The 17,158-nt window shown below is 52.2% G+C and overlaps 1 protein-coding gene across 1 annotated transcript in view; it reads left to right on the top strand.

Moving 5' to 3' along the window:
- Positions 1–17,158, top strand: part of LOC145352758 (pleckstrin homology domain-containing family G member 3-like) — a 196,213-nt gene that overhangs the window by 81,565 nt on the left and 97,490 nt on the right. The gene's annotated exons all lie outside the window — the stretch shown is intronic.

The following is a 17,158-nucleotide window of genomic DNA, read 5'->3' as shown; positions in this document are numbered from 1 at the left end:
CCGTGATATGCAGTGCAAACTAACAAATAAACTTTAAAGAAGCCAAGGCACACTTTGAATGGATGCAGAAGATCTTGCTGCGATATTTCTGTGGCAAACAAGCTTTCCCTCACTGTCATAGAATCGTCGAATCCCTACAGTGCAGAGGGAGGCCATTCAGCTCATCGAGTCTGCACAATCCCACCCAGGTCTATCCCCGTAACCCCATGCATTTACCCTGCTAAGTGAAGTGTTGTCTCTGTTACAGAAATGGAAGTCTCGCTTTCTGTCTACGCAAATGGGGAATGACCTGAAATATGTTGTGTGAAATAAAGAAGCAGCGAGCCAAAAAGATCCTGCACATTAGTAAAGGATTGTAAAATTCACGTTCTCTTGTTTCAAGCAACTTGACCTCTCCAGCTGACCTCGCCTGACTGCAAATTCCATTAACCCGGATGCCTTCACTTTTTAAATGTATTCTTTCACGGGATGTGGGTGTCGCTGGCTAGGCCAGCCGTTATTACGCATCCCTAATTGACCTTTAGAAAGTGGTGGTGAACCGTTGCCCTGACCCACTGCAGCCCATATGGTGTAACTATGACTGTAACACTATATTCTGCACCCTCTCCCTTCCATCTCCCCTATGTACTCTACAAATGGTATGCTTTGCCTGTACAGTGCAAAAAGAAACAATACTTTTCACTGTATCCCGATACATGTGACAATAATAAATCAGATCAAAATGTGAAGCAGGGCGTGACAGAGTGCTGTGCAATCTATCAGGGTGGTGTGACTGTCATGGTTGAGTAGCTGGCAGTGAGGTGTGTGTGTGAGGTTTGTAACTGTGCTAAATGTGGGGGGATGAGGTGAAGCAGATTATTAGATATACGTCCTGGTTGATGGAGATTGGTAGGTAATTGCCAGAGCGAGTGAGCAATGACTGAGGCTGATGGTGTGGTTTGTAGGATGTGACATTGGAAGATGCATTCGCTGACTTTGACTGCTCATGGCAGGTCTCTGGATTTCTTGCCACACTGTACCTGTGTCCTTAGGACTTGACTCCCAGCATTTACCTCAAGGGTTATCTTTCTCCTGACCTTTTTATTCGTGTGTCTGGACACACTGTAGTACCCTGGGGACATCACTCCTCCTTTGCACCTTCTCCAGCAAGGCCTGTGGTGCATAGTCTGTAAACTATGAAGTTCACGCTCTCCCATGTTGTACCATTCTTCACTGCTTCCCAGGTCAGATTCAGCTCACAAAGGACTGCTAGCACCCCCTCCATCCCAGCCACCAAGTAGTGCTAGCAAGTCTGGATTTTGAGCCCTGTTAGTGTTTCACAGTCAGAGACTCACAGAGCACAGAAAAGGCCCTTCGGCCCATCAGGTGTCCAGCCAGTTGACACTGCTGGCCAGAGGCAGCAATCATAAGCAGGCAGCATGAAAATGCATTCCTGCCAACATACACAGGAGAATTGTGAGTGGGCGGCACGGTGGCAGTGCTACCTCACAGCACCAGATTCGACTCCCAGCTTGGGTCACTGTCTGTGTGGAGTTTGCACATTCTCCCTGTGTCTGTGTGGGTTTCCTCCGGGTGCTCCGGTTTCCTCCCACAGTCCAGAGATGTGCGGGTTAGGTTGATTGGCCGTGCTAAATTGTCCCTATTGTCCAGAGGACCAGCTAGGGTAAATATGTGGGGTTACGGGAATAAGGTGGGGTTGTGTTTGGTGTAGACTCAATGGGCCAAATGGCCTGCTTTTGTACTGTAGGGATTCTATGATTTAAAGTGATTTACCAAAGAAGCAAACGTGATGTGAGAAAAAGCTTTCTCACCCAGCGAGTGGTTGGGGTGTGGAATGCTTTGCCTGGAAGTGTGGTGGAGGCAGGTTCAATCGAGGCATGCAAGAGGGTGCTAGATGGTTACTTACTTAGAAACAATGTGCAGGAAAAAGGCAGGGGAATGGTGCCAGGTCATGTGCTTGATTGGTGAGCTGGCATAAACATGATGGGCAGAATGGCCTCCTGTGCTGTAACGGTTCTGTGACCAGGTAACCTGGTGATGGGAAATTAGCAGTTAAACTCTGCCAGCTGAACTCCACTTCTCAGCTCTCTGGAGATCAGAAATTAAATGTTTGAGTATTTCCTGTTGTATCAGGAACTCCGAGCGTCCATCAAAAATAATTTGTTTTGTGATTATGGTCTGATGTCACTATCATAAAGAGCTCCTCTCTTTTATATCTACCTTCCAGTTGGTGTGCTGGAATCTCATGTTACATGCGTACATTTTTTTTACTCCTTCCTCCATCTCACCTTGTCCCAACTTGCAACCCTCTCCCGTTACCCTGCTCCCCTGAGCCCCCATCACCAGCGTGTGTTCTTCCTTGTTCCCTCCCCTGGTGCCGACGAGTCCTTATCCCTGGGGCCGATTTGTTCTCTCCACTTGATGTCGAGTGCTGTTTGACTGCGATAATGCTCAGATGTTGCTCTGATGGTTTCCTGATAGTGTAATTAAAGACTGGAGCCACGCTCTTTGATTCCGGGCCAGGGAAGCTGTCTCTTTAAACGATCGCACTTCTCAAGTTTCAGTCTGAACTACAGGCAGTCCATTCCCAGCTCCCTCCCCGCTCTTTCAGACAACCATAGAAGCCCGACAGTGCAGAAAGTTTGCACTGACTCTCCGAAATAGCATCCCAACCAGACCCAATCCCCTGCCCTATCCCAATAACTCTGCGTATTTACCCTGCTAATCGCCCTAACCTACACATCTTTGGACATGAAGGGGCAATTTAGCATGTCCAATCCACCTAACCTACACATCTTTGGACATTAAGGGGCAATTTAGCATGTCCAATCCACCTAACCTACACATCTTTGGACACTAAGGGACAATTTAGCATGTCCAATCCACCTAACCTACACATCTTTGGACATTAAGGGGCAATTTAGCATGGCCAATCCACCTAACCTACACATCTTTGGACATTAAGGGGCAATTTAGCATGGCCAATCTAACTAACCTACACATCTTTGGACACTAAGGGGCAATTTAGCATGGCCAATCCACCAAACCTGCACACCTTTGGTCTGTGGGAGGAAACCGGAGCACCCGGAGGAAGTTCACGGGGAGAAAGTGCAAACTCCACACCGACAGTCACCTGGTTTGGCTTGAGGATGGAGGGCAGTCTAGCTTTGTACAGCTCCAGGAAGAAACAGTTTCAGAGTTAAACCTGAGTCCCTGGCGCTGAGAAGCACGAGTGGTAGCCACTTGCTGGGGCATCGTTTAGAGCAATAAGGAGAGGAGGGGGGTGGGTGCACTTCCTTGATTTATGATGTTGAGGTATTTAAAATGATAAAGGAATTTGATAAGTTGCATATGGAGAAACCATTTCCTTTAGCGGATAAAACTAGTGGGGGGTGGGGAAACCTGATCTTGAAACAAAAGCTGGATTATTCAAGTGTGAAAGTAGGATGGCACAGTGGTTAGCGCTGCTGCCTCGCAGCGCCAGGGGCCTGGGTTCAATTCCAGCCTCAGGAGTTTGCACATTCTCCCCACGTCTGTGTGGGTTTCCTCCAGGTGCCCCAGTTTCCTCCCACAGTCCGAAAGATTAGGTTGATTGGCCATGATAAATTGACCCTTAATGTTAGGAGATCAGCAGGGTAAATATGTGGGGTTACGGGAATAGGACCTGGGTGGGATTGTGTTCAGTGCAGAGTCGATGGGCCTTCTGCACTGTAGGGATTCTGTGAAATGTGGGGAACATTTTTTTCATGCTGAAAGTGATGGAAAACTTAAACTCTTCCTTCTAAAATCCTACAGTTTATGGCCGTCAGTTTGTTTGTTGAAAACAGATTGGTGGATTTTTATTGCATGAGAGCAGCGAACTGGGTATGGAGCAAAGCTGGTGGATAGAGCTAAGGTGCAGGTCAACTCTGATCTGTCTGAATGACCAAGAGACCCTGAGACATTGAAAAATCTCCTCCTGTTCCGAGCCCAGCTAGTGCCTCCCCCAGATACAAACATGGCTCCACACACTAGGACTATTTGACTGTGTGGACATCACAGCCCGCACAGCTTGGTGCTGCGACTCACCAGCTGTGTGTCACCCCATGTGCGAACACCCATCAGCAAGGGTTCGCTGACTGGTTAATGATCAGGTTCTGAAACTTTGACTGTTCATGTTCCTTGGACTATTCATCCAGAAACTCAACAGATGGTATGGAGACACAATGGTCAGCACTGCTGCCTTACAGCGCTGGGGACTTGGGTTCAATACCCGGCCTGGGACACTCTCTGTGCAGAATTTGCACATTCTCACCGTGTCTGCGTGGGTTTCCTCTGGGTGCTCCAGTTTCTTCCCACAATCTGAGAGACGTGCTGGTTAGGTGCATTGGCCGTGCTAAATTCTCCCTCAGTGTACCCGAACAAGTGCCAGAGTGCGCTGACGAGGAAATTTTCACAGTAATTTCATTGCAGTGTTAATGTAAGCTTACTCGTGACACTAATAAACAAACTTAAACTAATGTTCTGGGTTCGAATCCTGCCATGGCAGATGGTGGAATTTGAATTCAATAAAAATGATCTGGAATTAAGGCTGTACTGATGGCCAGGAAACCATTGTCGATTGTTGGAAGAACCCATCTGGTTCACTAATGTCCTTTAGGGAAGGAAATCTGCCGTCCTTACCCGGTCTGGCCTACATGTGACTCCAGAGCCACAGCGATACGGTTGATTCTCAACTACCCTCTGAAATGGCAGCCAGCCACCCATTTCAAGGTTGACTAGGGATGGGCAATAAATGCCAGTGAATAATGCCACACAATGACTCTTTTCAAAAAAAAAGTCCCCATTTTGGCACCCATAGCCCAGCCGCCGGACGGAGATCAGATAACTCACTGAGCAGAAATTGAACTGGAGAAAGCCACACGGCCACAGGCCTTGGGGGAAGCAGGTACTCTGTAAGAACCACTCACATTGTCTGCATCTTTAAGACTTGAATAACAGATTGGCTGTGAAGACTCATATTCTAATCAGTATTCTGTAAACTGTGTGTGCTGTTATATGCTCTGTCTGAGACCAGAACTCTTCACTCACCTGACGAAGGGGCAAACCCCAAAAGCTTGTGGGTTTACTATCAAATAAGCTGGTTGGACTTTAACCTGATGTTGTGAGACTTCTTACTCAGAGACTTGCTTTTGGTGACGTCTGCCTTTCCCCTTTCAACAAGTCTTTCCAGAGAAGCATGGCTTTTATAGATGCCCCGACCTTCAATCCAGCTAATATACAGGTCTGCGATGAGCTGTGACCGGATTGGGACTTGGAATACGGGAATTCAGTCTGCGATGACCTGTGATCGGATTGGGGGTTGGAATATGGGAATTCAGTCTGCGATCCTGCTTTTGAAAATTGAAATTGTTCCTTCAAAGTGGGAAATTGATCAAACTGTCTTGACCTTGAGTGGCGGCTGTGTGAGTGTCAGCTGAACAGATATGATTTCTGTATAAATATTAGGAAGTATGCCCTTGTTCCTGATAGCTAAGCCACACCATTCAGGATCTAGCTGACTGATCTGACCCATCTGAAAGGTATAGAGTTCAATACATCCTGGACTCTGCCTCTCGGCGATTGAGCAAGACAGAAGCAGTTGGAGCTTTCCACTGGCTGTGTGGGCTGCCTATCCCATGGGTGAAGATGGATATACAGCCTCCCTTCCAGGCTCAATATCGTAGAATAGAATCAGAAGGAGGGCATACAGCCCATTGAGCCTGTACTGACCACAATCCCACCCAGGCCCTATTCCTGTAACAGCACACATTTACCTTGCTAGTTCCCCCGACACTAGGGTCAATTTAGCATGGCCAGTCAACCTAACCCGCACATCTTTGGTCTGTGGGAGCAGCCGGAAGAAACCCACGCAGACACAGGGAGAACGTGCAGACTCCACACAGTCAGTAGAGATTCATTGTCCAGATCCACAGGCCTGGGTCAAGCCTTTTCGAGGCACTTGGCAAAATCTCTCAAGGAGGATGTTGTTGAGTGATGGGAAGGGAATATACTCGAAAGCAAAAGGAAGATTTGCATTTACGTTGCGCCTTTCAGCTTATCAACTGTTGAAACCTTCACCCACACCTTTGTTACCTGCAGACTATTCCAATGCTCTCCTTGCCAGTCTCTTGCTCTGCCTTCTCCTGAAACATGAGTCCTTTTCAAACTGCCTGTACCCAACCTTGCACCAAGTCCCATTCCCCCGTCACCCCTGTGCTCACTGACCTGCTGAAAATTTGTTTTATCACATGTCTTTACTGTGCCAAAGGTGCTGTGTGTGTCCGTCTGCGTATATGTGTGTGTGTCCGTGTCCGTGTCTGTGTATGTGTTTGTGTGTGTGTCCGTGTGTGTGTCTGTGTATACGTGTGTGTGTGTCTGTGTATACGTGTGTGTGTGTCCGTGTGTATGCATGTCTACACGTGCATGTGTGTCCGCGTATGTGCCCAGAATTTTACCACCTCACCCGTAAGATCCCACCTGAGGTCAATGGAGAACACCGTTCTGTGAGCCTCGGGGCGGGCGTGCTGGCAACATTCCGGCCACTGAGTGAGTCGGGGGAAGTCCCCATCTCATCTCTTTGCTTCTTTTCCCATCAGCATTACTTGACAAGGTTTTGCACTCCTGACTCTCAGGAGTTTAGCTAAAAACCCATTTTGTGAGCTATTCGACCACAGGAGCTGTCGCACCTTGCCTTCACCCACTGCTCAACGAGGGCAGTGTTAATGCCTATGTATTTACCAACAGTGTGGAACAGTCTGAGAACAGTCTTGAGTTTTATACTCTCTACACGAGGTCCAAGGACACAGCCCTATTGTGTTCAGTTAACTGAGAACAGACACTGGTTTTACACTCTCTCACGCACTCTCTCTGTCACAAACATTCTCTCTCGCTCGCTGTCTCGCACACTCGCTCTCACTCACCCTCACGCACACCCCCTCACGTGCAGCCCCACCAAAAAAATGGGAAGGGGTTTGGGGTGCTGGGGGTGGGTCGGAGGTGGCGGGGGGGGAGGTGGGGAGGCAGGAGACGAGGTGCCAGGGGTGGGGGAGGGCAGGAGATGAGGTGTGGGGGTGGGGTGGGGGTAGGAGATGAGATGTGGGGAGTGGGGGTGGGAGACGAGGTGCCTGGGGGGCTGGGGGCAGGATTCAAGATGCCGGGGGTGGTAGCAGGGGACATGCTGCCAAGGATGGGGGCGGGAGATGAGATGCTGGGTGTCGGGGGGATTGGGGGGGGCAGGAGATGAGGTGCCAGGGGTTGTGGGATGGTGGGATGGGGGGGGGAGGGCAGAAGACGAAGTGCCGGAGGTGGGGGGTGCAGGAGACGAGGTGCCAGGGGGTGGGGGAGCAGGAAACAAGGTGCTGGATGTTGGGGGGTGGGGGCAGGAGACGAGGTGGTGGTGGGTGGCCAGGCGGGGGCTGGAGGCGAGTCGCCGGGGGTGGTCCGGGAGCGTGGGGTTGGGGGTGGGCCGGAGGCGAGGTGCGGTGTAGTGAAGGTCTGTGCCTACAGGCCCCGGGAAGGGTTAATGTTGTGTTGACAGGCAAGGGCTCTTGTGTCAGTCACAGCCTGGTGCCATCAGCTGTTCACAGTGCCTCACGACAGCCAACAAGAAGAACCTGTTTTGTGTTGTGGTGTGACGGAGCTGGAGAGGCGGTGCCAGGGGCACGCTCGGTGCCAACCAGCACAGTCAAAACACCGAGAGCTGTCGGCATAAAGGTACCGCTTAACTTCTCTTTCCTCCTCCTCCCCTCGTTTCCTGAGCACCCACTTCCTTGTTGGGTACAGTCCACCCTTTTGAGCGGATGGGGTGAGGGTCACCAGGAACTTGCGCACGAGGGGCGATTGGCAATTCGACTGAGGGGGGCGGCGCTGGAACCTGTTGGTGGGCCGGTTTGTCCACATGACTAGGGTCTTTTGAGTGGTGGTCAGGTAGCAGGGTTGTGCTGTCATCCCCCTGGCTAGGGATTAGATTTTCCAAGAACAAGCGAGGGGAAACTGAAGGGCAGTTACTGCACCCCAGGTTCAGTTCAGGGATGGTGTTTGGTGCAGGAGTTTGGGAGCGAGACTGACGGCGTGAGTATTGGGAACAATATCACAAAAGAGAAAACTGGGATCTTGATACATCTCCCAGCTTCTGTCAGTAGGAAAAAAAAGACTTGAATTTATATTGGGTCTCCCACAATCTTAGCAAGTCCCAAACTGCTTGACCTGAAGTGCTTCTGAAGTGTAGTCACTGTTGTAATGTAGGAAATGCAGTCGCCAGCTTGTGCGCAGTGAGATCCCACAAACGGCAATGAGATAAATTATCAGATGATCCCCCTTAGCACTGCTGCCTCACGGCGCCAGGGACCTGGGTTCGATTCCTGGCTCGGCCTGTGTGGAGTTTGTACATTCTCCCCGTGTCTGCGTGGGTTTCCTCCGGGTGCTCCAGTTTCTTCCCACAGTCCAAAGATATGCGGGTTAGGTTGATTGGCCATGCCAAATTGCTCCTTAGTGTCCAGGATGTGTGGGTTAGAGAGATTAGTGGGGTAGGTTTGTAGAGTTATGGGGATAGGGCTTGGGTGGGATTGTTGCCAGTGCAGGTTTGATGGGACGAATGGCCCTCCTTCTGCATTGTGGGGATTCTATGATCTGTTTTAGGGACGAGAGATAAATTGACCCAGACACTACAGGAGGGGGACTTGGCTGCGCAATAGTGCCAGGGAATCTTTGTCCACCTTGAAAACCAGACACGGACTTTATTCAAAATTCACGTGACACGTGACTGAAAGGATGGTATTCAAGAGTGGAACAGTGATTAGCATTGCTACCTCACAGACCAGGGTTCGATTCCCAGCTTGGGTCACTGTCTGTGTGGAGTTTGCCCGTTCTCCCCGTTTCTGCGTGGGTTTCCTCCGGGTGCTCCGGTTTCCTCCCACAGTCCAAAAGACGTGCTGGTTAGGCACATTGGCCATGCTAAATTATCCCTTGGTGTACCTGAACAGGCGCCGGAGTGTGGCAACTAGGGGGTTTTCATAGTAACTTAATTGCAGTGTTAATGTAAGCCTACTTGTGACACTAATAAATAAATACTTGATGCTGCACTGCACTCCTGGCTCAGCGCTCTCGAGTGGGGCTTGCACATCTGACTCGGGAGGCAAGCGGGCAAACCAGTAAGCCGTGGCAAATAGGGTGGCATAGTGGTTAGCCTCACAGCGCCAGGGACTCAGATGTAATTCCGGCCTTGAGCCACTGACAGTGCAGAGTCTGCACATTGTTTCCGTGTCTGCAGGGGTTTCCTCCGGGTGCTCCGGTTTCCTCCTACGGTCTGAAAGACGTGCTGATTAGGTGCAATGGCCATGCATTGGCCAGTCCTGCTAACCTGCATGGCTTTTGGAGAGGAAACCCAAGTAGGCACGAGAGAACATGCAGACTCCGCACAGAAGCTGGAAGATGTGCAGGTTTGATGGCTTGGCCATGGTATCTGCAGGGGGGTTACAAGGTTAGAGATTGGATGGGATGATCTGCTGGTGAGTCAGTGCAGACTTGATGGGCCACATGGCCTGCTTCTATTTGATGAAATCCCACTTTATAGTCGCGACATCACCTTCTGCTTTCCTTAAACTCCCTCATTCTTCCCATCTTAATACAATCTCTGTGAATGCTTGAGGATGTTTCTGCTCGGAAAAAAATCACACGCTCCCAGTGCGGCGCTCCCAGTGCATGATTTTTACTGTAAACTTGTTGTTATTGAGCTGCACCCAGTCTACTCCAGAAAACAACTCTTTCAAAAATGATTGTAAACTCCTTGTGTTCCTCCAATAATCCTTCGGATGCTGGGCTTGGCACTGAATTGTCACTGCTTACTGACTTAATTCACAGTCAGTTCCTACCTTGTGCAGACAAATGTATGCTCTACCTTGGCCCTCTCTCACTCCAATTTTCCAGTGGGATGTGGCAAAGGAGAACATCAACTGGAACCTGGGAGATACATCTAGCTTGTATGGGTGTGGCAGGGGGCTTGTTCAGTTGCTGAGTGCGTCTCTGAGGGAAAGAGGGGGCGGCACGGTTCTCTGTATCTCTGAGGGAGAATGGGGAAGGTTTGGCAGGGTTCTCTGTATCTCTAAGGGAGAACGGAGGCGTATGGGCAGGGTTCTCTATCTCTGGGGGAGAGAGGGGGGAACAGGATTCTCTGGATCCCTGAGGGAAAACATGGGGTGGGATCCATGGGCAGACATCTCTGTATCTCTGAGGGAGGGGGGTGGCGGAGACAGAGTTCTGTGTATCTCTGAGGGAGAATGGGGGGTGGTGTGGCAGGGTTCTCTGGATCTCTGAGAAAGAGTGGGGGTGGGGGGAATGTGGGCAGGGCTCTCTGCATCCCTGAGGGAGAAGTAAAGGGAGTGGGGGGTAGAGCAAGATTTTCTGGTTTGACGTTCTGTGTGAGTGTCTCAGAGGTGAGCCTAAACGTCTTGCCAGGGGTTACAGGGCTAGAGAGATTTACATGATCCTTGGCTGGAATTTCTCTCTCTCTTCACCAGGTGGCACAGTGGTTAGCACTGCTGCCTTACACCGCCAGAGACCTGGGTTCGATTCCAGCCTCGGGTCACTGCATGGTCACCAATGGTGGAACAATTTTAATTAAGGATGTGCAAGAGGCTAGAATTAGAGGAGGTTGGATATCTTGAAGGATTGTGGTGTTGGAGAAGATTGCAGAGAGGGAGATGGCACGATGGCTCAGTGGTTAGCACTGCTGCCTCACAGCGCCAGGGACCCGGGCTCAATTCCAGCCTCAGGTGACTATGTGGAGTTTGCACATTCTCCCTGTGTCTGTGTGGGTTTCTTCCAGGTGCTCTGGTTTCCTCCCACAGTCCAAAGATGTGCAGGTTAGGTGGATTGGCCAGGATAAATTGACCCTGGCATCAGGGGAACTAGCTACATAAATGATGGGGTTGTGGGGATAGGACCTGGATACGATTGTGGTCAGTGCAGACTCAGTGGGCCGAATGGCCTCCTTCTGCATTGTATGATTCTATGAGATGAACTGTTCTTGTGTTTTGTTTCTGGATGCCTCCTGAACTGACCTCCTAACAATGCAGAGTACAACTAACCAGGGCTGCCTTGCACCAAACCCCAGTCTGCTCTGACTAGACTCCAGCAAGAGCAACCTAAAATGGTTCCTCTGTCCACTGACTGGGCACACTGATAAAATAACATTTGTCTTTTAGGACTAAAGACACATTCCTTCGGTTGTAGCTCAACTTTTTGATTCATTTGGTTGGAATTTTAGATGTGATAGCACTCTCCCTTCTGAGTCAGGAGATCAAGGATTCCAGAGTCCTGAGTACATGACTCAGGCTGGCACTCAGTGCGGTACTGAGGAAGGGCAGCACTGTTGGAGGTACAGTCCTTTGAGATGTTCACTGTGGCCCATGTCTGCCCTACAAGATGTGGAGATGCCGGCATCGGACAGGGGTAAACACAGTAAGAAGTCTCACAACACCAGGTTAAAGTCCAACCAATTTGTTGGACTCTAACCTGGTGTTGTGAGACTCCTTGCTGCCCTACAGGATTCCAGCTGTAAAACTCTATAGCATTAAGAACAGGTTGTCTTAATATTTATTTCTTCCTCGGGCAACATCCCCGGTCACCTGGAGTTTATTACATTGCTCTTTGTGGGAGCTTGCAGCAGCCAATTTATGCATAGTGTTTCTTACATTAGAACAGTAACTTGCGTATTGTTTGCCGTGAAAGAGTTGGGGCAGACGGAGGTTGCAAAAATCTGTTTTTTATTCCCCTATCTTTTGTCGTTTGACCTACTTGTGCACGGTAGCACAGTGGTTGGCACTGCTGCCTCACATTCTTAGGGACCCAGTTCGATTCCTGGCTTGTGTCACTGCCTGTCCGGCGTCTGCACGTTCTCCCCGTGTCTGCGTGGGTTTCCTTCAGGTGCTCCAGTTTCCTCCCACAGCCCAAAGATGTGCAGATTAGGTTGATTGGCCATGCGACATTGACCCTTAATGTCAGGGGATTAGCTGGGTAAATATGTGAGGGTTACAGGGGTAGGGCTGGGTGGGATTGCTGTCAGTGTAGGCTTGATGAGCTGAATGGTCTATTTCTGCACTGTAGGGATTCTGTGATTTCTATGAGACTTCAGGAAGCCAAAACATCAAATGGCCATTTGGCCCATCGGACCTGCACCAACAACAATCCCATTCAGGCCCTGTCCCCATAATCCCACATATTTACCCATTAAACAAGATTGTGGTTGATACTGAACCTCAGCTCCACATTCCCAGCCTATCCCAATTCTCCGTGGTATGAAGGACTTTTTCCATTTGCTCATGGGATATGGGCATCACTGGCTGGGCCAACACTGGTTACCCCATCCCTAATTACCCTTGAACTGAGTGGCTTGCTAGATCATTTTAGAGAGCAGCTAAGAGTCAGCCACTTTGCTGTGGCCCTGGAGTTACATGTAGGCAAGACTGAATAAGGACAACAGATTTCCTTCCCTAAAGGGCATGAGTGAAGCAGATGGGTTTTGACAACAATGGTTTCGTGGTCATTTAATTCCAGACTTTTATTTTTGGTAGTACAAGTTTATTTTTGGCATCCCCACATCATGGCCTCACAGCGCCAGGGACCCGGGTTCAATTCCAGCCTTGGGTCACTGTCTGTATGCGGTCTGTACTGTGTCTTCATGGATTTCCTCCGGGTGCTCCAGTTTCCTCCCACAATCCGAAGATGTGTGGGTTAGATGAATTGGCCATGCTAAATTCTCCCTCAGTGTCTCTGAACAGCTCCACACAGACAGTGACCCAAGCCGGGAATCGAATCTGGGTTCCTGGCGCTGTGAGGCAACAGTGTGTCGCCTTGCCTTTTGGGACTAAGGCAGTATAAAGTCTCAAGGAAGGCAGTTCTTCCATTAATTCTCATTTCCAAATAAGAGCAGCTCATTAGTGAAGAATGAAGGGGACTTTGGGTCTGCAGGGAATTGTATCAGGTCTGAGGTTACTCAGAATTCCACATCACTGGGAACCATTTGAACCGGTGGGCTGAGATCAGCCCTTTCATCCGAGCAGTGTGGCGTGAGTTGAAAGTGGTTGCAATTAAGACTCTTGAGGAGTCCAATTCCCCGGCCAGGGATTTGTCTAACTCTGCTTGTGTGGGATTACTGTGAGGCATCCCCCCGCCCCACCAGCTACATCTTTAATTCATTTTCATCACCTAAAGAGTAATTAACTCCACTGCATCACTCCCCTCACCGCACCCCCTCCCCCCCACTGCACCCCCCCCCCTCCACTGCACCCCCCCCCCCTCCACTGCACCCCCCCCCACCTCCACTGCACCCCCCCCCCCACCACTGCACCCCCCCCCCCCCAACCACTGCACCCCCCCCCCCCCCAACCACTGCACCCCCCCCCCCCCCCCCCCCCGGATAATCTGCAGTGTAGAGTCCTGCTGACCATACATAATAGATGGGAAGAAAGAAGAGGGATTCAGGTTGTGATTAAATGCGCTCCTGGAAGTTTCATAGAGTGAGTTTTACAGAGAACAGAAAAAGGCCCTTCGGCCTATCATGTCCGCACTGACTATCAAACACCTATCTATTCCTATCTCTCGATGGCGCGGTGACACAGTGCTTAGCACTGCTGCCTCATAGCGCCAGGAGACCCCAGGGTCGATTCCTGGCTTGGGTCTGTGTGGGCATTCGCACATTCTCCCCGTGTTTCTCCGGTGATGCAGTTTCCGCCCATTGCGCTGGTTAAGTGCCCTGGTCATGCTAAATTCTCCCTCAGTGTACACGGAGTGTGCCAACTAGGGGATTTTCACAGTAGCTTCGTTGCAGTGTTAATGTTAGCCTACTAGTAGCACTGATAAATAAACTTTAAACTTCTGGTCCCATTTTCCAGCACTTGGTCTGCAGCTTTGTAAGCTGTGGCGTTCCAAGTGCTCATCTAAATGTTTCTTAAATGTTGTGAGGGTTCCCTCCACCCTTTCAGGCAGAGAGTTCCAGATTCCCAACCTCTTCCGGGTGCAAAAACTTCTCCTCAAATCTCTTACCCCTCTGTGCCCCCTGGTTATTGACCCCTCTACTAAGGGGAAAGGTTCCTTCCTATCTATAGCCCTTATAATTTTGTACACCTCAATCTAGCTTTTATTGTAACACCACATTCTACACCCTCCTTCCCTTCTCTGCGCTTTGTCTGTACAGTGCACAAGAAACAATACTTCTCTCTGTATACTAATACATGTGACAATAATAAATCAAATCAAATTGAAAAGATCTCCCTTCAGCCTTCTCAGTTCGAAGGAAATCAATCTCAGTCTAATCAGCCTCTCTTCAGAGCTGAAACTCTTCAGCCCAGGCAACACCCTGGTGAACCTCTTCTGCACCCTCTCTAATGCAATCACACCCTTCCTATGTTGTGGTGACCAGAACGGCACACAATACTCTAACTGTGGCCTAATGAGTGTTTTCTATAGCTCCATCATAATCTCCCTGCTCTTACATCCTATGCCTCATGCCTGCATCGCATGACTTGCCCTCATCCTCCAGCAATTAGTCAGCAACACATTCATTCTTATGCCTTTCTACACCCAATGGAAAGCAAAAAGCCTCGATTAGATGATGCTCAACTGTTAGTCAAGCAGCATCCCCCTCCCCACCACCCTATTTTCAATTTTCTTGTACCTGGTCAAGAGAAACATTGAGAGTAAATGACAAAACCAAACTGTTTTAATCTCCCGATGATGGTTCTCCTTGTTTGTACATGGCACTGTCCGGAAAACTGATCCTCAATTCCTGGAAACGTAGAGCAGAATTCTACCGGCATGTCCGCCCGAGGTTTGTACGATCCTGCCAGAGGCCAATGCCATCTTCTGAGCCGCACTCAATCCGGGGCAGGTATGCCGGTAAAACTCCGGCCATACAACCATAGCATCCTACAGTGCAGAAGGAGGCCATTTGGTCCATCGAGTCTGCAATGATCATAATCCCACTCAGCCCCTATCCCCGTAACCCATGCCTTTACCCTGCTAGGCCCTCTGACACTAAGGGGCAATTTAGCATAGCCAGACCACCAAACCCGCAAATCTTTGGACTGTGGGAGGAAACTGGAGCACCTGGAGGAAACCCACGCAGACACAGCGATAACATGCAAACTTCACACAGGCAGTGACCCAAATCGGGAATTGAACCTGGGTCCCTGGCGCTGTGAGGCAGCAGTGCTAACCACTGTGCTACCTTGATGCCAGGCCAATACTGGAGGGTTGGGAACCCTCCAGCAGTTACCATGGAGGGTAACATCATGGCAGTTGGTGCCCTGAACAGGTCTTGTTTTAATCTAGCCGGTTGCTACCTAACTAAGAGAGAACATTGCGTAAAAGTAAGAGCTTGCATTTATGTGAAGCCATTCTGAACCTTGGGGCAGACTGGGAGAATCTGGCTGCTGCTGGAATTGTTTTTGATGTGTGGGCTATGTTGCAGCATAGGAAAGGCGGTGGCCAGACTGTGTACAACAGCAAGAGAGAAGGCAACTCCCAACGAGCCCTGGGGCTTTAATGCACAAGTGTCAGGAGTGGAGCCTTGATCACTTCACAGAATCATAGAGTCCCCACAATGCAGAAGGAGGCCATTTGGCCCATCAAGTCTACCCTGACAACAGTCCCACCCTAAACCTGTAATCCCACCTATTCACCCTACTAATCTCCTGACACTAATGGTAAATTTTAGCATGGCCAATCACATCTTGCAGACTCGGGGAAGAAACTCATGTGAACACGGGGAGAATTTTCAAACTGCGCACAGACAGTGACCCGAGGCTGGAATTGAACCTGAGCCCTGGGGTGTGGGGGTGTGGGGGGGGTGTGGGGGTGTGGGGGGGTGTGGGGGGTGGGGGGTGTGGGGGGGGGGGTGGGGGTGGGGGGGGGGGTGGGGGTGTGGGGGGGGGGGGTGGGGGGGTGGGGGGGGGGTGGGGGTGTGGGGGGGGGGGTGGGGGGTGGGGGTGGGGGGGGGTGGGGGTGGGGGGGGGTGGGGGGGGGGGTGGGGGGGGGGTGGGTGGGGGGGTGGGGGTGGGGGGTGGGGGTGGGGGGGGGTGGGGGGGGGGTGGGGGGGGGGGGGTGGGTGGGGGGGTGGGTGTGGAGTGGGGGGGGTGTGAGGGGCGGGGGGGGGGTGGGGGTGGGGGGGGGGTGGGTGGGGGGGGGGGTGGGTGGGGGGGTGGGTGTGGAGTGGGGGGGGTGTGAGGGGCGGGGGGTGGGGGGGGGTGGGGGGGTGGGGGGGTGGAGTGGGGGGGGTGTGAGGGGCGGGGTGTGAGGGGGAGGGGGGGGATGGGGGGAGGGAGGAGGGGGGGGGATGGGGGGAGGGAGGGAGGGGGGAGGGGTGGGGGTGGTGGTGGGGGGGTGAGGGGTGGGGGAGGGGTGGGTGTGGAGGGGGGGGTGTGAGGGGGGGGGGAGGGGCGGGGTGTGAGGGGGAGGGGGGGGATGGGGGGGAGGGAGGGGGGGGATGGGGGGGAGGGAGGGAGGGGAGGGAGGGGGGTGGGGTGTGGGGGGTGGGGGGTGGGGTGTGGGGGGTGGGGGGGTGGAGGGGTGAGGGGTGGAGTATGGGTGGAGGGGTGAGGGGTGGAGTATGGGTGGGGTGGGGGGATGGGGGGTGGGGGGATGGGGGGTGGGGGGTGGAGTATGGGTGGGGGGTGGGGTGGGGAGGATGGGGGGTGGAGTTGGGTGGGGTGTGGGGTGGGAGGATGGGGGGTGGAGTATGGGTGGGGTGGGGTGGAGTATGGGTGGGGTGGGGTGAGGGGTGAGGGGGGGTGGGGTGGGGGGTGGGGGGTGAGGGGGTGGGGGGGGTGAGGGGGTGAGGGGTGGGTGGGGTGGGGTGAGGGGGTGAGGGGTGGGTGGGGTGGGTGTGGGGGTGAGGGGTGGGTGGGGTGGGGTGAGGGGGTGAGGGGTGGGTGGGGTGGGGTGAGGGGTGAGGGGTGGGTGGGGTGGGGTGAGGGGGTGAGGGGTGGGTGGGTGGGGTGTGGTGAGGGGGGTGGGGTGGGGTGGGGTGAGGGGGTGGGTGGGGTGGGGTGAGGGGTGAGGGGTGGGTGGGTGGGGTGGGGTGAGGGGTGGGTGGGTGGGGTGGGGTGAGGGGGGGGGGGGTGGGGTGGGGGTGGGGTGAGGG

This window comes from Carcharhinus amblyrhynchos, chromosome 14, assembly GCF_965287045.1.
Source record: "Carcharhinus amblyrhynchos chromosome 14, sCarAmb.v2.hapA, whole genome shotgun sequence".
In the NCBI taxonomy this organism is placed as follows: domain Eukaryota; kingdom Metazoa; phylum Chordata; class Chondrichthyes; order Carcharhiniformes; family Carcharhinidae; genus Carcharhinus; species Carcharhinus amblyrhynchos.
The sequence above is the reverse complement of the archived record's forward strand: the minus strand, read 5'-3'. Positions and strand labels throughout refer to the sequence as shown.